Source organism: Sturnus vulgaris, chromosome 1 (assembly GCF_052056855.1).
Source record: "Sturnus vulgaris isolate bStuVul1 chromosome 1, bStuVul1.hap1, whole genome shotgun sequence".
NCBI classification, from domain to species: Eukaryota; Metazoa; Chordata; class Aves; order Passeriformes; family Sturnidae; genus Sturnus; species Sturnus vulgaris.
Window position 1 is genome coordinate 36,573,551 of NC_142243.1, and position 21,352 is coordinate 36,594,902.

At 38.1% G+C, this 21,352-nt stretch overlaps 1 long non-coding RNA gene across 1 annotated transcript in view; it reads left to right on the forward strand.

The window, feature by feature from the left end:
* LOC148225159 (uncharacterized) overlaps positions 1–8,622 on the forward strand; it is a 33,266-nt gene extending 24,644 nt beyond the window's left edge. The window contains exon 3 of the long non-coding RNA XR_015803301.1: positions 7,093–8,622. This is a non-coding gene — a long non-coding RNA (uncharacterized LOC148225159). The remainder of the gene's footprint in view (positions 1–7,092) is intronic.
* The last annotated feature ends 12,730 nt before the right edge of the window (positions 8,623–21,352 follow it).

Sequence of the window (21,352 nt, forward strand, 5' to 3'; positions counted from 1 at the left end):
ATTTGTCTGAGCCTGTGGCTTATAGTGAGCATGGCAGTCTGTGCATAGATCCACTCTGTAAACAGTGGCCTTCAAGATACATCGTCCATAAGCACTTTCATCATTTACTCTCCTTCCTCTCTTCCAGGGTCTCTTTAATCTCTTGGGGTTGTGCAAGCAAGCTCGCATAATGCTGTATACCTGTGCTCAGTGTGGGAGGAGGGAGGATATGTGTACATCCATCCTAAAGCTGCTGCTATCTGAGAAGTGTTTGGTCTTGAATATCTATGGCAATGTGCTCAAGGATGGCACGTCTGGAAGAATTCCAGCTACCTTTTTTCTCTTGAATCACACCACACAAATTTTACTCCTCGAAGTTTGCACCAGCTGTAGATTTTGAAATGTCAAATTTCAGCTGTGTTTTATCTTTTTTAGCAGACGTTCAGATGCAACACAATAGAACGAGAAGGATTTCAGAAACTCCAAACAACCACAAAGCCATAATCTTCCCACTTATGCAGACATTTCTCAGGCATTGAGAATAATTATAGATGAAATTAGTTCAAGTATTAACCAAGAGCCATGTAACCCTGGAATGTGCTTCATCTTCAGCTGCTGGAAGAACCAGTGGTATTCCATCCCTTGTAGTTTCAGATTACCATATTCCTAAAATTAGAACTATAGAAACCAAACTGTAACCAGAGAACCATGCAAGCTAGTAAAAACAGTTTTTAATTGAAAGGGCACTTTGAAATCCCTGTGCTGAAAAGAACTGAAATCATTTATGGGTGTCTTGGAGGAGCGGGAAGGGGGAAATGTTTCCAAGAAGAGCGGAGATTGTTCTTCCAATAATAAAATATAATAATCAAAATATAATAATCAAAACTACTGTTTAACATCTAGAATTTACAAGCTGGCAGCAGCCTGCTACAAGCCATACAGACAGTAATGAAAATAATTGGTCACTCTCTTTAATGTTGTACAGCCATTTTGTGCTATAAAATAGCAGCAGTAGCTGCCCCCCTGACCGAGTAAGTGGTGAATAAACGGGGAGAGGATTGCTTCATTTTCTGTGCTGTAGAGACCATCTAGTGGCATTCTTACTTCCCTCTCCTCGTGGTTATTGTATCAGAGCAAAAGAAAAGGGCTGAAGGACAGGAATACTCTGACAGGGTTTATTTAAAGAATTTTCCAGTTTCTGTAACATACAAGAAGCTTCTTGTCAAAGGGGGCAATCCTGAGCTACGAGCAGCTATGGCAGTCACGAGCACAGGTGATGGGCAGATTTAATCTTCAGGGTCTCCTAACTGTAGAATTAGAAGCACTGAAAAATAGCAGAGGGTTCATCCCTTGTTACTCTTATGGAGTTCTTACATATTCCTAAGAAGCGGAGCTAAGTATCTCTCCATAATGAATAAGACCCCTTTGGTAATTGCTAGGAAAAAATGCAGAATTTACCTTCACTGAGAATTAACAACTTGAACCTTAATATGATATGATTGGACTCTATTTGTTTTTCTTTTTTATTTTTTTAAGATTTGGTTTTAGCCTGCTTGCTGATAATGAATCATAACTTTGTTCCAAGAGGGAGGGAAGATCCCACACTTTTGGCTTTTCAGAGACTTTTTCAGTGACTTTCAGACTAAGAGCCCTGAGGACTTACTGAATCTCATAAATACAGTCTCACTTTGAAGTCTAGACTAGAGGAGTTAACTGTAAGCCTAAGTGAAATACTCACTTTTTTTCCTTGAATATGAAACTTTATACTATATCTAGGAATACTGCTACTTTATTGAAGAATTGAAGCAACCACTGCTATAATTAATTCTTTCAAAGAAGCAGCAGAGAGCTAGGCCACATATGACTTCTGTCATCTCAGAAAAATCTAGCAGAGAATTAAGGCTCTGAGTCAAAGGTTAAATGTGTCAACTGTAAAGTGGGCATTCTTATGAGGAAAAAGGAGAAGCTTGACCTTGGGTTTAGAGACCTGGGACACTGGAAATAAATGATGATCAAAATTATGTACAAATTTCTAAGCAGAACTGACCAAAAGACTAACCATCACTAACCATATAAAAGATCTTTGATATTTGCAAGAAACAAGAATTGACAGATGAATGAGGAAACAAGGGAAAACCAAGATATTCAGAGGAAATAACTACTAGCTCTCTGAGGATTTTAACCTGGCCTACACATTAATTAAAATCTCTATTGTAATTTAAATTCTAAACAGTGCAGAACATGAAACTGTATTGAATAGGATTTTTGGGTGTACCTTTGAGAGGCAGTGATTTCTTATGCGGGGGGTAATGTCATTCCTTATTTTACAATGAAAGTGGACCTGTAAATATTTTGTCTAGGAAGAACTGTCTCTTGATAACTGTGTACTCTGTACTCCCAGAGGAGTTTGGGGTGGGTTGGTTATCTATATTTGACATGGATTAGTTACAAATAAATGAGGCAGAGACACATTGAGGATAAATGATGCTGTGATACTTGAACTTCTAAATGGCAGAAAGCAAGATAGAAATTTAAGATGGGCTAGGACTGAGGAGAAAGAGGGATTGAAGATAAAGGACAGAGACATTTGATGGTGAAACAGTATCTGGGAAGTGAGATAGGAAATGGAGATTGTTTCCTTGCCCAGAAATATGAGAACGAAACCATTTTCTGGCAGCAAAGAGAGCCAGAGTACAGAGCAGAAGCTGGATGGGCTTCAAGAGCTTGAATGAATAGCGGGAGGGATAATAGAAGAAGATTGCAGGGTATGCAGCATGTGCAGAAAGCGTTCCGAGGCACAGGGGACAGGGAGAGGCTCTGAGAAGGGAGAGAGAGATGCAGGCAAACATTGGTGGTATTTTGGATACTGTATGGAGGCGGGGAAGAATGAACTGTACAGAAGGAAATATTTCATGGATCCTGGGTGGGGTGTCCAAAGGAAGAATGAAGAAAACAAAAATACTGCAAAAAGGTGGAAAAGATGGAGGTGGGAGGGAGGGGGAATATGAAGGCCAGGAAATGTGGGAGGTATTTAAAAATAAGTGAAGGAGTGGGAAAGGCAAATAAGGACATTAAGAAGAGGGGGAAGGAGAAATTTTTACAATAATCTGTAAGTATGAATCCACTGAAAAAAGTGATTTATCTAAAAATCCCCCCAAATTAATACCGTATCAATTAACAATATTATATACAGTTCATTATATCTTTTTTTGGATAGTCCCTAAGCTCCTTGCAAAGCTAGAATAAATAAGATTTGAATTTTCTGTATAATTTGTCTTAGAATGGCAGTCAATAAATTCACTATTTAAACAATATTCCCAATCTATTAAATCAAATCCCAGTTTATGGATTTTGTGAGGTATGGTATTTTGTTGCAATATCTGTAGAGATAGACTCCACTCTGACAAAATGAACCACATCTCTTTGTGGCCTGTGGTAAATTTCAAAGTTATGCTACCATTCATTACTATATTTTAAAATTACATAATAAAGAAAAAGAAATCAAACACGATCTCTCAGCTGATGGACCTCGCAGGCGAGGAAATGTGTCACACGGCTCCTGTGTCTCGGGTGGTATGAATTATTTCAGCCTGCTGGAGAAGAAGAAAAGAGTAGGGAAAGAGCACTAAAACGAAAGACTGAAAACCAGGCATCTTTGTTGGCCACAGCCCAGGCTCTATGGGCTTGGTGCATAGATGGCTGTGTTGTGTTCTCTGGCCTCTCATGCGTGTGGTCACACCAGACAGTCTCTACCAATATATTCAGTAGAAGATAACATGGAAGATAAGAAGCTATCAATGAGAACTGGCATACAAAAACCAGAGGAACAAAGATGAAAACTGATGTTAGTACTTATCTGTTAAAAAAGTGCTTTTCATTAATAGATATAAAGTAACTTTTCCAGTAAACTAGTGAAAACGTTCATTATTTTCTTTACAAATGGGAAAGCTATGCTTAATTATTCCAATATGTAATAAATTACTGCCCAATACCATATCTAACAATATCAGGGACACTCTTCAGCAAGTTACAGAAGCACAAAGTATCACTTGATGACCACCAGGGTAGCTTTTGATAGCTTGATCCTTTCCCGTCTTCAATGGTAACATCTCCAGCCATAGGTTTGTTGGCCTGTTTATGTGTGGATACATCCATTGAGGATTAAAGAATTATTATCATATTTTCTTGAACAGATTATATTTGTTCTTGGCATCTGTTTGAATACTGGCTGGGATGGTTTCCTGGTTGGCTTTGGAGCACCAACTGCTTGGGCAGATAGGGGGTAGATTTCTCATGACTGTTTTGTCCTCAGAATGCCTCACAAAGCAAGAATTTCCAAACCATCAGACATAAATCTCTCTCTCTTTCTTTACCAGCAATGTTAATACATTTTGAAATAATGAAGGTTCAAAAGTTCACTAGGAAAATATTGGTTTCATTACTCATTGAAAAAGCTTTTATTCGTATATAGCTGTAATTTAGCATCGTATTAATGTCAGCAGAGTACATAACACAGTAAATGTTCACAAGTTTTTACTAAAACTCCAGCTAATTCTAATCTAATTAGTAAAACACATTGATGGTTTCTACAGCCTTCTGCATCATGTTCTTGCTAGTTTGCTCAGGCTTCTCCAAGCCATTTTTGTTTCAATGGGGATGCTCGTAGTTTTCCTTGAAATACAGATGTTCCTGAGTGACTGCACTAGCTGACTGTGACAGCAAAGATTCTCAGGTTCTTGGCAGAATAATTTCAGAAAATACACCTGGAAATTTTCATGGTCCTATAATCAAATAAAGAAGAGTTTAAATAGATTATTTTAAAAAAGGTTTGGGACTTGCTACTGGAGTTTAGGCTTCTGATTGTAAAGCTGAGAGGGAGAATAATAACCTGCTAGAGTAAGAGAAAGATCTGGCACATATGCTTGTAAAAATCATATTAGATTTCCTGACTAAAATGCAAATTCTGAGCAGGCTTCCTTCCCAAAGGGACACTGTCCCTTGCAAGAGCCTTCTGCTAAGATGTGATTTTGTTCTCTGACTGGAAATAATCCTTCCCTTGTTTTTATACCCCAGCCAGGATTCTTTCTCTGTCTGCTGTGCTGTTCCACTCTGCTTCTTTTCTTGTCACAAGGAGGCCAGCAGTTGTGACATTTAGGGGATAACAGCCCTTGTATAGAGTATATTTCTCCATTTCTCTACCTCCAGTCCTGCTTCTCACTACAGTGCATGGTGCCAGGCTCCCTAACTGATGTAACACATCCAGTTTAAACCTCTTGCTGCAGCTGCAGGGAGCAGAAACATCTCCTGAGATAGCAGGATAGGCTTTGCTATCCTTGGGGTGGTCTGGCTGTGGCTGGGACAGCCTTCCCCTGCCCGTGCCTGAAATGCACATCTAGAGCTCCAGCAGTGCTGTGGACTCCTGGGAGTGTGCTCACCATGAAGAGGGAGGTTTTGAGAGAGTGGCAGGGGTCTTCTTCATCCTAAAAATCCTAAAAATGGGATGGGGTGAAGAGAGGAGGAACGCTGTACTTAGCTAGAAAGAGGTTGTGTATTTTCCTTGCCTTCACCTCATCATTTTCTGTCTCTCAGTGCAATGCTCGGCAGCCCTGCAGCTGCTGCAGCCTTCCCGAGACCTCTCTGTGTCTTCCCTGCTGTTTTGCCTCCGGAGCTGTGGTTCCCTGCCCGCCACCAGCTTCCCGTGGCTGGGAAGAAGCCTCTGGGGAAGGCAGCGAGGCCTCCAGGGCGTTTGCTGGCAGAAATCATTCCCGCAGGCTGTGCCAGCCTCCAGCTGGCAGCTGTGTGCTCCCGGGAGTGTTTGGTGGAAGTGCCAAAATACAGATGCTGCAGAGCCATCGGACTGGAAATTTCCCACAGGAGTTGACCACACTGTTGCTCTTTTACCCAGCTAGGCAAGCCTGCTCGGGATGCCTAAATTAATCCCTTTTGGAAGCTTTGCATTTTCCCCAATATAGCAGAAATCTAGATTATAACCAGCAGCCGAAAAATTGCCAAGCTTTGTACGAGTACAGTGCTCAAACCAACTTCTGTATTAATCCACTAGGAAAAGACATTAATCTATAACAAGAGCTCTCCATGTTTTTAAGCTTTCTCTATGCCTCAGTTTCTGCTAAAATACCCTGTTTGTCCTCCTGCCTTGTGTTCAGGGCTGTACACAGGGGTGAATGACATCTGAAGTTTTCTCACAGAGTCTGAAAAAGCCGTGGAGAACCTAGATAAGTGCAGAAGGAGCAGTGATGGGCAGGGGACAAGATAGGATGATGAAACCAACTGATAGATAGATTACAGGCTAGAGGTACTGAAGCTGGGAGAGACCTGCAGTAAGAACTGCAGGACTGGTATGTATGGTTGGAGCTATCACCCTAAGAGACAGTTTGAGTCTAAGATAAAGTGTGTCAGTGTGAACTGTGAGGCACTGTAATTAATGTCAGGCTGAAAGGGCCAGAATAATTTATGAGACTGAGAAGATACAGGGTTGAGAATCATACTATTAATTAATGTTGAGATGGTAGGCATGCAGGATTGAGGATAAGGCATCCAGATTTAGCCACTAGGAATTGAGGGAAAAAATGAGCCTTTTGTGTGACCAAACAGGTCTGTGCAAGTATATGTAATTTATGTGAGTTATAGGCTATTTGTCACGTTGCAAAACAGTGCCTATTTTGAAATGCTAATGACATCTTACATCACTGGGCCAAATTCTGCTTCAGATACACTGGTGTACTGACAAATTCACCAGGACTGCTCAGACAAGACAGTAAAATGTAAGCAATTGACTTTTTAATTTTCAGAGCCTTATTGCATAGCAATCAGCAATTGACAGCATGTTAAAAACATCTACAGTGCTGTTATTAAATCAGATTCTTTTTCTGAGTGAGAGAAAACTTGTGAAAAATCCTAATGTCAAACTGAAATCACTCACATCCATTTCTCACTGACGAAGAACAGGCGCTCATAAAATTACTGCAGAATTATATCGATAAAGGACAACTATTTTCTCTAACACCATATAGCGCAAAATCAAATGCAAAGGAGACTTAGGTTCTATTTAGCAACCACAGGTAAATCAGAAAGATGTTTGAATTCCCTCTACAGGAATGTAAATGGAAAGAGGCGCTGTACAAGGCTGAAAAGAGATGCCTGCACACTTTCCCCAGCAGTGCCTGCTGTCTCCAGGACCCGTGTAGCAAAGGCTGTTGCAGAAAGAGGAAACAGTGGTGCTGCCTGGATTGGGCAATGGCTACTTGCTGCTGCTCCCCAAGCGACCAGCAAAGATCTGTCGAGGACCTGTCTTCTAGGGCAGCATATGGTTTGCTAAACGGTTTTGCAACTGGGGGATGGCACACATCCAGGTGGCTTTCATTCCCTGCCAGAATTTTAAAGAGATGTTAACAATGTTTACACTTTTCAGTTTTGACAGCCTCTAAAAATTACCTATTTAAACCTTCTCTCCCTCTTTGACAACACAAAACGCAGCTCCTCTTTCAGATGCAAAGTGCCCCAGTGCTTTCCGAGTTCTCATCGCGGGACTCAGAGGAGAGAAATCCGGTTGGCAGTGCCACCGCTGTCCCTCTGCCCCACCCCTGGAGCCTTCGTCGGTGCTGCAGCTCTGAGTGCCCTGTGCCCATGTCGCCCAAACCCAAGAGGTGGGAAGGAACATTTCCGTGCTGAACAAATTCAGTGCCTCAAAGCTGTTTGGGGGAGTAGCAGTGGGATTGTAACAGTTGCTTTTTTCTATTGTTCAGTCTTTCATTGGGAAAAAAAAAAAAAAGGGTGATTGTTTGTAGGAGATCCATTAATAAAACAGGTGCAAATGAGAATCTCGCTTGCTTGGCCAATGTGTTAGTTTTGATAGCTATGTTCAAAGATAAGGAATTCCCCTTCATTACTAAATCAGGCATCTTCCTCTCACCTTTTCCAAATACACATAACTAACTCTACTGTTATGTTGATGATCATTATGATTAAGACTGATTTGTACAATGTTACCAAGAGAGTAATAAAAGCCATGGAATGTAACTCTCTCGCTAAGTTCAGAAAAGGAAGATAACCAGGCTTGTGGGCGAGGTTGTTAGTGGAATACTGCAGAACATCAGGAGATGTTTCAATTAAATGTAAGGACCAGCACTTTTTGCAAGGTTAAGGACAGACACCATAGCCAGAATGTTTCATTTCCAAATGGACATCTGGCAAATATTGATCTACAATAGTATTTAGTGTGTAATGGAAAGTACAGGTTGTTACATGAGCAATCAATAGTTTTTTAGATTATTGATCCTTACAGTGGCCATTGATTTCTTTTTTTTTTTTAGGAGATAGCACAGTCTAGTTTTTCATTTAGCTTAGCTTAAAATAATTGGATTGCAAGCTGTGTGCCTGCATATGTGGAAAGCAACTCAATATGCAAATATTGTTTCTCATCATTGACGACATATAAAAAATAAATACTCACTTTTAAGTGTTTTTTCTTCCCTGTTATGAGTAGGACTACTTGAATATAATTTTAATAAGATGGAAAATGAAGTTGGCTTCAGAAGAGTGCAGAGGCCACCATCTCCCCTTTGCTGTGCGACTAGAACATTTAATCAAAAAAATTCTCTTAATAAAGTCATCTGTTAGAATGAACACATAAGGGATCTAACTGATTTCTCTAGACGTGTCATCTTATCATTCACTCTCATCCCAACTGATGTAATTGTTTGCTTTCTTCTGCAGAGAAAACATTCTGTTGCCTACTGCTTGGGGACTTTATAGAAATCTCATCAAGTACTCTTGAGTGTACTGCATTTTATGAACTGTAAAATAATCTGATAATATTTTTTGTTCAGTTAAAACAAGCTCCATATGGGGAAGGACTGGCATACCAGAAATGTCAGTAAACTACGAGCCAGGTCATGCCTTGAGGTGTTAGTTCTTGTGATTGCTATTTATATTTCAGTGCAAACTGAGTCTTTCTTTTGACCAAGGCGTAATATTCCCACTACAGGCAATCACCAGCTAAAGCTCCAGCCATCCTGTAAATAAGTTAATCCAATGTTTGCATTTGGTTCCTCCTGCAGGAGCTAGAAACAGAACTGAGGTGTTTATAGTACAAGCTCTATGCTCATCTCTGCTGACTTTTAGAGTAAATAAAGAGTCAAATGTATGCACAGAGCAATGCTATTTATGCTATCTAGACAAGCTGAGAATGCATCATTTTGCTGTACTGCATTTTCCCAGATCCAAGAAAGCAAACCACAAATCTTCCTGCTCTTATCTAGCAAGTAACTCTATACCACTACTAAATCAACAACAGCAGGGAATGGAACTATTTTTTCAGGTGTCATATATATCCCAATGCTCTGTCTGTCCTGAAGGTCATATGTCAGATCATTCTGGGAACAGATTTTTATCCAGTCTGAAAACATTAATCACTTACAATTTAACATCTAAGCCAAACAAACAAAACCCAGTCTACCAGAAGTGTAACAAAAACGAAAGTTTTCCGTGTAAATTTAAATAAAAACTGTCTTAGAAAATGATGCAATTTGACCACTGCAGAACAAAAAACTGGGCCGATGAGTATTCTGAGATTTCACCCCTGACATTGTTTTAAAATGTATTTGTGCAATACACCTGTGGGGGCTATTCTCTGGAACCAGTGCATACTTATGTATTTAAGAATTAGAGATTTAAGAATTCAGTACAGTTCATGTTCTGGTAAGATTACATGGGGTATTTGTTTATAATTAAAGATTTCCCCCTTGTTTCAGGAGTAAAAAAACCGCAAAAGCCTTCAGTTTCTTATCTTAGTGTTATATAAAGGTGAATTTGACCTACAATGTGAAATCTGAAACTGAATCAAAACTACCTAAAACAACCTAGAGTTACTTTGGTCAGGATCTAGAGTCAGACCTTTCTTAAATTCGTTTTGATTGCAGATGAAGGGCTGCAAACCATCCCTCCCTCTCAGTGATTATTTAGGTTAAGAGAAGGTGTGAAGTTTGATTTGATCTTGGCCCATCTTTAATAACTGCTATCAAAACCAAAGATTTTTTGGCAGATTGCTAAACTTTCTTGGGTTTTATTGACATCAAACCAGCAAACAAAACAGGAAAAAAGAGCTTTGTCATACAGGCAGCATTTTAGTCTTTAGGACACCAAAAGTACTTTAACTTGATGCCTCTTGCTGCTTCATTAGTCTTGCCTTGATTGTAAGATAAAGGCTTATGCAAGTGGCTGTAGAACCTAAAAGGCTGTTAATTGTTTGAAATATCAACTGAAGCAGCTTTCTTTTAGAGTGTGGTCTATTTTAGCATTATAAATTCATTTTGGATGGGAGCTCCTCTATTAGAGCCGTTTTGATTTTTTCAATCTCTGCCTTTCTATGAAGAAAAACCCCAGCATTTTAAGCATTTAAATGACTTCTGGGCAGTAGCTATTTATCTCACAAGACAGTATTTCAGGACATCTTTATTTTCTTTGAGAAACTGCAAAAATACAGTATAATGTCATTTATTGCTGGATGTGCATGCAGAGCAATATTGTTCTGTTGCCTGGTAACCAGTGAGAGGGAGGCACTTTGGAAACACTGATGGAAAAAGAGAAAGAGAAAGCTCAACTGCACACACTTGAGTAGAAGATTTGTAAAGGTAGATTTGAAGAAGAGTTTGGGTCAAGGCTCTCATAGGGTTTTGTAAATTTTTTTCACATCAAAAAGCCCAGCAGGATATTTTCTTGTGTTGGAATTTAATGACCGGGCTTATTTTCTCAAGCCATGTTTACAATTTGCATACTTCAGGAAGAGAAATGTTCTTTTTTCCTTCACATGCATTCTTGAATATTTTTGAAGGTGTGTTCTCCTTAGAACAGAGCACCGATAGTGTTGTAACAAAACTAATATGCTGAAGTGTTTCGAACTGATATTCTTATGAACTGTGAATGATCATGGACATATTTTAAAGCCAAAATGATCTGACAGGTTCTGAATTAGTGAGCTCCCAGGTATCATAATACAAACAACTATCAAAGAGTAGATTTGCTGAGTCAAACAAATAATCGCAAAACAAACCCAGAAAATATCTTCACTGGAGTTCAGCCTGGCCACTGCTTCCTGTTTTACAAGCAATGGAAAGTCAGCGCAAAATCAAGGCAGAAGAGATGAGCTCGCAGGAGCCAGTTTAACCTTTGGCCAAGCTCAGACAAAGTGCTGGTGAGGGTTTCAAGAGTCTGGGTTGTTGTGTTGTTCTCTGATGCCTCCCTGGCTTCCTGCTTCTGACCAGTGTCGGGGCACCAGTGCCGGGCTTTGCGTGGCCCTTCCTCGCCGCAGAGCAAGCAGGAAGTGCCTGCAGGAACATTTATTGCTGCAAGATTTACTGCAGAGCTTTGAGAAGTGAAAAGGCTGGTGTAGCCCAAGTGTCATTGGAAATAGTTTTCAAATTTCAAGGTGTTCACTTGAATAGAACTGAATGTAACTTTTATTGTTTTCTGGCAGCTAGTTAAACTCGGAAGCTGTGTAAACCTTGTTGGCTTTACCTGTAATGTTTTACTTCATGTGAATATCAGAATTCTAAGAAGGAGGAGTTGCACACCTCTGGATGTTGATCACTTCGCTGATTCCTAGCTACTGGAAAAATTAAGGTTAGAGATTAACTCTTCCATTGTAACCTTCTGTGCCATTCAACTGGTGGCAGAGAGCTCATAAGACAACATGAAGAAAGCATCAAGAAGAAGATAGCCCTTCATATTGGTGTGTTAGTTTTTCACATTTCCTCTTCTAGAACAATTTGAAGATCATCAGAAATACAAGTAAACAAGCACTAGAAAAATCTTAATTAGGATCTCACTAATTAATATTTCCTATTTACTTATATAGGTATTGTATACATATCAGGACCAAGAAGAAATACAGCTCTAATAGAAAGCCTTGGATTTTTTTTCTAAAATCATGAATCTAAGTTATTTGACAGAAGTCTGGAGGAAGCTATAAGATAAACTCTGTTGTTCAGAATCTGTGATTACACCCTTTTTAAGAAAATTATTTCTTCCTAGTAGAGTGGTTCACTGAGATCTCGAAGCCTTGCTCTCAGTATGTCCCAGCAGAAACCACCTACAGATCCCTCCCTATTTTGGAGAGGTCTGTGAGTGCCACACAGAGCTGGACTTTCCTGTGAAACCTCATAAAAGGTACATTCTCTTTCTTTTCCATGCTTGGTACCTCCAAGAAAGAACCTGTAATTGATGACACAATCTCATATTTTGTGAATTTATGTTAATGATACTATATAGGAAATATACATCAGTAATGAGGTGAGATTGCCATTCAGTCTCTACAGAGGAAGAATAAAAAACAAAGTCTGAGTTATGTCTCATGTCATTAAAAAATGGACTTGCAGGATTATAAGGCAAAAAGCAACATTCAGCTTCCATGCTGCAATACTAGTTTATGACTAGAGAGACAACATAATGCCAAGGTATTTTGATGTTATTTTTCCTTCAAAAATGCTGGTAAGTTTGGGGTCTGGTCATTTGCCCTAATTTTTACAAAACCCACTCCCTCACAGAGATGCAGGAACTACCCTTCCTGCAAGTGTTGGCCAGAGAGCAAATGAGGGGTGACAGAGACTTAGCCATGCTCTGTAGGGCAAGTTTGGGGTCACACTCAGACCCTATTATGACCTATCCTTGCAATCTCAACATATGGAAAACACTGCAGAAAAGCACACCATCAATTAGAAACACCTTATATTTCCTGGAAGTAATTGTGTACCTTTTACATGGGGTTGGATTGAAATTTGATACATTAATTTTTCACTGAATATAAACTTGCATACTTCAAATAATCTGGAAGGCAATTACTACTACATAAAATATTTGTGTAATAATAGTAATTGCATATGATCTCGCAAAGGGTTCAATCATTCAAAGTGTTGAATAGTCTGTGTCCATAGAACAAAATATTTCAGGACAGGTTTAGCTTTACACAAGTAAGTAGTCCCATTGACCTCACTAAGGCCACTCATCTACTTAAATGTCAATATGTATCTAAGTGCTTTCCTGGACTAGGGCCAGAACGTTTTGTCTTTTGTAAGACAAGGTCCTGAGAAGACCTGTTGCAAATGGCTGTAAGTCTGCAGAGTCCCAGAAAAGCGAAGCAAAATGAAAAAGGACAGTATCACATTATAACTTAGCTGCTCATTTATTTAAAGAATGTAGTTTATCATTAATGATTGGCATTATTGCAGACAGAATTATTGCTATTTAAAGGCGGTAATAGTAGGAAATATGATCAGATATTTGAAACTCAGAATAGGCCTAAAAAGCAGAGGGACTGTGACTGTGCCAGAGATAGTGATTATCTTATCAGTGACTCAGAGTTATGGGGTTCTCTGGAAATCATTCTGCAGTAGGGGACTATTTTGTGCATTACTCATTCCGGAGTCCCAGCGAAGTCCCAGCTTCAAAACCAGCTTGCCTGAGGATGGAGTACACTCCCTCTGGATCCTCGTCTCTCTGGAGAGTCTGAAGTCCATGAACTCCTGTCCACAAAGGTCCATTGTAGAGGATTGATCTTAGCCCCATGAAAAAATGGAAAAAACCTAAATACCAGTGATTGTCTCTTCCTTGATGAAAGTGAATATAAGGTAAGCAAAAGCATGTCACTATGAATGAAAAAGAATTCCCTTCAGGGTAGCTAATGTAGCTGTGGTTTTGCAGGTCATAGTCTCAGTTGGTGTGGCCAACCTAACCTCATGCTCACATTAATAATTGAGAGTATGGCAAATTTCTCAACTGCTGCCTTTGTACAAGAAAAAAAATGTCGTGTATGTAATGCTTCTTACTTTCAAAACAAAATACAGATATTCAGATAGTCTTGGTAGTTTTAATTAAATCACCGCTCACAAGATGTAAAATATGTAATGTCAAGCTACTCCCCAGCACTTTTTGCCTTTTTGGGAATAACTGTTTGTATTATAACAGCTTTTTTGCTAAAGTGAGAACCAAGAAATGAGTGTATCAGGTATACCTAACTATGCATACTTCCACACACAGCTGGCACAACCCTATGCTCAGGTAGAGCAGAGACGAGGCCTTGGCTAATTGTAGTCTGCATCTGAAAGGAAAGCAGCTCTGTGTAGAATGGTATGTTTTAATACTTGGTGGATTTGTAATCAAAAACTGTCCACAGGTCAAACAACAGGTCAAACTGTCGTTTTGAAGTGTACAACCACGACGGAAGCTTTGCTTTGCCTGCCAGGTGTTTCAAGGAAATTTGTGCTAGTGAACTGAAATCCTTGGCTACAAGGAAAAGGAAGAATTACTTTGGAGTATATCTGTATATCTTACACTAGCCCTATCTAAATTTAAAAATATACTAGACAATTTCAGGAAAACTAGTTCACATATAATGAAACAATTGTAATGCCTTAGGGTAAAGATTTTTCTTCTGCTAAATTAATTTTGGCCTCCCACTGGGTTTATAAGTCATTCACATATCAAAATCTTAAGTTGATTTCAAAACACAGAAATTCAAATAAAGTACGTATTTAAAGTACCTACTGTTTCTCTGGCCAATTTTTCTCTTTTCATTGGGCAACTCATGTTTACATTTACAACCAGTATTTGTGAGGTGTTTTCCACATTTGGTGCTGGGGAACAGGGCAGTACATTGTTCTTTAGCTTCATCCCCTCCTTTCACATAGTTTGTCTTGCTGGAAACATCTATTTCATCTGCTTCATGTAACTTCACCTATTTTTTTTCCCCAGAGCACAGCTTTGTATTTTATTGGGAAAACCAAGAATATTCAGAATGCGAAAACAAAGAAAATAATTGTGAACGTGTGTGTGTCTGTGTGCCCATAGCCATAATCCAAAAATCGTGCTGATAAACAATGTGAAACAAAGCATTATTAATAATTCAAGAAGCTAGGCAGCCAGAAAAAAAGTCAAAGGAATTGTTTTTTTCTCCCAGATGAACAATATTTAAAGAATTTAAGTGGTGCCTCTTCAGTCAGAAGAAATTAGTGAAATCAGCAGAATTGAGAGTTCTGAGATAATTGGTCAGAAAAAGAGTTGAACTTAGTTTTGAGGAGCTGGATTAAACACACCTGCACTTCTAAACTCCCAGGGAACCTTTGTGAGGCTTTAAAAGATAGGAAATTAAGTAAATCAGTCCCTGAATTTCATTGCCTATCTTATGTTAAAATGCTGTACTTGACGGAGATTAATCAAGATAATTTTCCTTTCATTGACACCATCACCCTTTGCACCTGTAAAGAATAATTTATGCAAAATGGCTGGTTTTATTATAGTGCCTTTTACTTGAGACTTCAAATAAGATTTAAGTGTATGTGGCGCCTTAAAATAATTAAAACAAATGAAAAAAAAAGATGCAGACTGGTAGAAATCAGTGGACCCAGCGGGTATATACTGGTGAGTCCTTTTGGCATACAGTGCCTCAGATCTTCACTGCTGTTGATCCTAAATTCCTTCTAGCTATCCATACATATATGACCCAGAAAACATTTTTCTAGAAAAAGATGAGCAAGTGCTCAGGAAGGCAGTCAGAAATTTTGGAGGTCCTGATTTCTAAATTACCCAGAGAATGTCTGTGTGGCCTTTTGGGAGCAGATGCAAGCTCACACTGTTTGTGCTCCAAACTGGACAGCGAGGTGACAGCTCTGAACGGGATCCATGCTTTTATATGGTGTCAACAGCAGCAAGCAACAAGGTGATGTCGACTGGGGCTTTTAGGCTTCTTTGTAACACAGATACGAGTATAATGAATTTTAAAAAGATTAAAAGCAGTCATCTGATCTTATTCTTCACCAACAGGTGAATTCACATCTTGTTTCTTACTTAGGAAGAACTTCAGAACCTAAGAGGAAAAAAGAAAGAATTTTAAACAGAGGAAAACCACAGCATCTCTTTCCACAGAAAGTGACTTTATTAAGTACTGAAATGAGCAATGTCAAATAGTTAAGCATGCATTTAGGCCTCAGCTGCTTCTGCTGGACAAAACACATATGTAACAGATCAATGTTGGCAAAGTAATCTGTAAGAGAAAATCCCTTCTTCAGTTTGTCTGTTACTTACTCATTGCATCTGAATGTGAGGAGCTGTTGCATTCATACTCATTCCATGAGATCAGTTTAGTTTCCTTCTTCCCCTGTACAGCCATAACCCTTGGCAGCTAAGTTATTTGAATTTTATATTGATAATGTATTTTAAGGCTTTCTTTGTAATAATGTGTTTTCCTTCCATCTTATCAATCTTATTTAATTTTCTTTTGTCTTCTTCTGTCTTCAAATTTGTTTTTCAATTCTAATGACTAACAGTTTTTATTCTCTTTCTGCTACCATGGTTCCTTGGCTTTATCTTCCTCTCTAATTTTGACTTGCTCTTTCACTCAGTGTTCACTCTTTTCATTTTTCCTGTCTCTGTATTAGTGCTATGGAATATAATAACAGTAATCTTGAAACTTACTATAAGTAAAGGTTAATGTTTTTACTATTATGTCCTATTGTCCTTCTCTGCTGGCCCTTTTCATAAATTTTCTTCATTCATGCTCTTCCCCTACTATTTTCCTAACTTTTCTGGCGTTTCTTCTGTCCTTGAGCAGTGACTTAGGAATGCTCAGAGAATTGAACTTCATTGCAGCTTCTTATCTTAGATGGAGAAGGGAAAAGCAATTTGTACAAGGAATTCAAGAAAAATGTATAGATCCCTACAGAAAGGGGAAGTCAGATGAGAAAAGAAAGGATGGAAGGGCTTTTTCTGTACAAAAAAGTTAGAGGAGTGCCAGCTGCAACAACTTTGTTTTCACAGCCTGAAGTCAAAATGTGAGAGAATTAGATATGTGAAGTCAGAATGTGAGAGAACTAGAAAATCTTCAAATACTGCTTAGTTTTACTGTTATCCCAACAGAGATTTTCCCTCCTGGTGACTCTTCTTCCAGGGGTAGGTTGCTATAGCAAAGAACAGAACAGAAGCTGGGAATTTCCTTCTGGTTTTTGGCAGAAGAAAAGTGGTACTTTCCCTTTACTTCAGCTGCTGTTTACTCAGAAAATGAGTATATTCTGTATTATGGCTGTATATTAACAGAGAGATTTTCTGCATATATTTTTCTGAAAATCCCGAGAATATAGGAAAAATTACATTAGTGGTCAGGACCCTGAATTTCATGTCTGGTTTATGCAAAATATAAATGTTTCAGAGAAATTAAAAAGACAGTTACCTATCTACTGACTCCTGTCATTTTGTGGTAGTTGTACAATAGATGTTTTGTTAAGGTCTTCTGACTTGAAATTTCAACCATAAATCTATTTATAGTAAAGGAGTTTTGAGTATGCATGTGAAACCATCTATAAATACTGTCAATTTTTCACATTTTTAGAACAAAAAATAAAAACAACTATGACTGTTGACTTATGCCTCAGAAGTTGGAATACTGGATAAAAAAATTAAATGGTGGAATTGACTTCTGTTAAGAACTGTGCTGGTTAGTGCAACATACCCAAATCTACCATCCCTAAGGGACAGGAACTGATCTTAATTGCTAATGTGAGCAACACAAAAATTAATGGGATTAAGGAACTCCATTATAAGCTTTAGGACAGGATACAATCTCACTGGCTGTTGTCTTGCAGTCTACCAGTATCCATGTCAAACAGCATGAAAAACTATTTTCCCCATGTGTTACCAAACATTTTAAACCTGCTTCAAATAATTTGTGCTGTATGATTCTTCTCACATGACTGAAAAGTAATGCATTTATGTCTTGGAGTATAACAAGTTTAATCAACTCCTCTCTCAACCCCTGTAGTGGGCATATACTAAGAATAAAATGTGATTTCATGTAATTCAGAAAAGTTGCTAGGCTAAGGTAAAATTATGTGGATTTTGACTGCCATTCAATGAAGGCACTTCTTTCCTGTTTTATACATGTATATTCCTCATTTTGTGGTATTGTGTTGCAAGGTTTCTAACAGGACAAGCTGACACCAGCATACAGTTAATTGTTTATCAGCAGAAGTGTGTGTGTGTTAACTCTCCCATTAAACCTTCAGAAGTGAAGACATAACACACTGCAACTCCTACTTAGCACATGTAGGCCCAGTGTTTACCCCCATGGACATGATCAAATGAAGACAATTATAGAAGGAACTCGGGCTGCCAAAAAAATTCAGCTGATGTTATTTACTTACTCACCTATAATGGGAAAGATGCAGTTTTTCTCAAAGGAGTGAAAGTGTTTAATATTCTACTATAATGAGAATTCACAAAGCATATAATGCTGAAATTACAAAGCAAAAGTTTTATGTCTTTTTCTTTGTGCAAATTTAATGAAAGCTTTTGATCACTATTAACACTTTTGTTAGTTAAAAAAAGCTTGGGTTTGAAGAAGTTATAAAAGCTCATTGTGGGCTATTTTATTGGCATGCTCCTGTAATAACAGAGTCAGATGCCTCAAATGACAAAAGTAGATGACTTATGAAATGTCTTATGTCTCACAAGTCAAACGCTTCTATATATACGCGGTGCTTACTAACAAATATAAGGAGGGAAAAAATGAAATCCAATCCTTTGCAGAATCCCGGCTCTCATCTGGTTTTTGTAACTCTGTAACTTCTCCTTAGAGAGCAGAGTGCAAGGCCAAGAGATGGGAAACACTGTATGTTCTTTTTAATGACTCCTCAGAAACACTTCAAGAGCAGGTTTGTTGTCCTGGTCCCTCTGATAAAACGTGTGTGCCTCTGCTGAAATGGGCATGATGCAAGTCTTTTCCAGGGTGCCTGCCTTTCCTCCTAGAAGAAAATGCACATTTTGCTCCACTGAAACTTTATCCAAGAATACCTCAAATAGTCTTGCTACAAAATAAATTTTCCAAATGGTGATATTAAAGACAAAGATTTGATTTTCAGCCTTTTCAAGAATGGCAAACTAACAGCATGCTATTAGAATAGGATAAACTGTAATTTTCTGTTAAAATAACTCCAGGATTCCCAAAAAAGTTACTCAGATTTAGTGCCTAGGTCAAGACTTTTTAAAAAGACTTAATTTCTAGTTTGCAAACTGAGGCCTTAAGGAAGGCCTCTGATATCCAGAAAGTTCTTCCTGTCTGCTCTTTAACTTTCCCTTAAAGTCTTCTCTTTTAATGGGCAGGAAGGGAATACTCTCTTTCAAATTTTAAAAACCTTGACCTTTTGAAAACATATATACAAAGAGTCTCATTCTCATAGCAATATGATTTAAAGCTGTGCTGCAACCAACTAACCACTGCAGCATGATAGTCTTAAAAACAGGCAGTTTAGAGAAGAACTGTTGAATTATCTTGATTTAGAAAAGCACTCCTTTTGGATTCAAGAGCCTGTAGGGAAAGAGTAGATTTACTTTTAAGCTCTTTTTAATTCTCAACCATCACACTGAGTAGGCTGGTAGCCAAACTAAAAGGCATTATAGATAGGATAGAGAGCAAACATTCCTTAAGCTGTATTTAATAGGCTAAAATGGTTGAGCTGCTTGATTAAAAAAAAAAAAAAGCCCTCAGAGTTATAGAATCATAGAATATCCTTAGTTGGAAAGGGCCAATAAGGATCATCAAAGTCCAACTCCCAGGGAACTCCTATAGTCACTGCTAGTATAAAGAACTTTCCAAAACTGCAAAAAAAAAAGAATTATTTTAATGTTCACAATGTTAATAAATGCTCTGCAGTAGACGCATCTGTCAATTTATGTTTTCCTACCTCTTTCTGACACCTTTAGGGCACATTGTACTGCCTGCACATTTTATGGGCATATAACACACCTGCACCTTACAGATGTTGTATACAATAATGCATTATTTAGAGATAAATTTGGCTTTGGATTAATTATTAATCAGATTCCAACTGTAATGAGACAGCTTAAACCTGCATACTTTATTATAAACAAGTATAACAAACAAGTATGTGCTAGACTGTCACCTGAACAATCAAGTCAAGCAATTTAAATTATCACCAGAATTGTAGAGATACTTACAATAATGAAAAAACATATTTCAAGCAGAGGTGTCAGAAAAGCAACATTTAAATAAGATAATTGCTAATTAAAGTTTTTCATGTTTGAATAAAAAGTATTTGGTGTATTAGCAATAATCTGTATTTGGCTTCTTTAAACACTGGCCATGTAGCCACTGGTTAAGGGTTTAAACATATCCTGTTTCTTGGCATGTTTCTACTGCCACACTATTTGAGTTAGAAAAGTTCAATGGGTAATGTTAGCTTAGCTGTGGAACTTTGATATTTAATAGGATTTTATGAAAAAGGCTAATATGTGCACGTGACAGCAAGTTCTCACAGTTAAATATTGTCATAGAAGGGTCTTTTGATTCCAGTATAATCCTTATTTCATTTAACAATTAAACGAATAGAGACTGGTGAGCCCACTACTGAATAATGATAATGAAAACGTTTCTTCACCTCTTGATCTTCAAAAAGTTCTGGCAAAGAAAGTATACAGTTCACATTAGTATCACATGAACTACTTTGGAATCCTGATCTCACAGGGATAAACAAGGTCTCTATGGAGTAGCTCAGTCTTGGTGACCATTTCTGGGATTTGGTTTATCAGAAATGCCTCCTTTTCTACATGGAAATATTTTTCAGCTTTAAACATTCAAAATGCATTTGAATAAACACCATGCTAATTTAAAGAAGTCCTGTAAAACAGAATGGGACAATAAGAAAAATCAGTGAATGGTCATCAGAAGAAATCTTAGATTTGGAGAATTAATTATTTGCTACTTCCGTCTTGCTAGCATAACCCTTCTAGTTTAGTGTCTGATACAATGTTTCTATCAGTAATTGAATTTCACTACTTAGAAGAAGCATAATACAGATAGTATTACATTGATTCATGTTAAGACTAGATTCAGAAGTTTTCCTATTTGCATTGGATCATCATCTTCACAGTCAAAAGTCTGGCAATGTCTGCAGGTCTTGATATCATTCATTACGGAAGTGCCAGGGCTAAAGTTCAATGATTTCTTTTTTAGTGTTGTTATCTTGTTTCTATACAGGTTGGACAGATAGGCAGAGTTGAAAAGGGTTTTTTCAATCCTTTTTTTTTTCTCTGAGACAGGACTGATCAAATTTTGCTAAAGGCCTTAAAACTGGTATTCTGCTATGTGCATCTTAAGCAGCAAGATGACAGAAAGCACACATCTTCCTCACCAATTTACTGGCAACACTCTGTGACAAATGATTCTAATAACATTTTGTGCCTGTTGCGTATAAATTTCATCTTTCAGAAGAAACAGTGACGCTCCTAATGACAAAGTGTCTCCTGTAGGGATGGTTTGTGATGTCCACATCTGTAGATACAATATTGGATAATA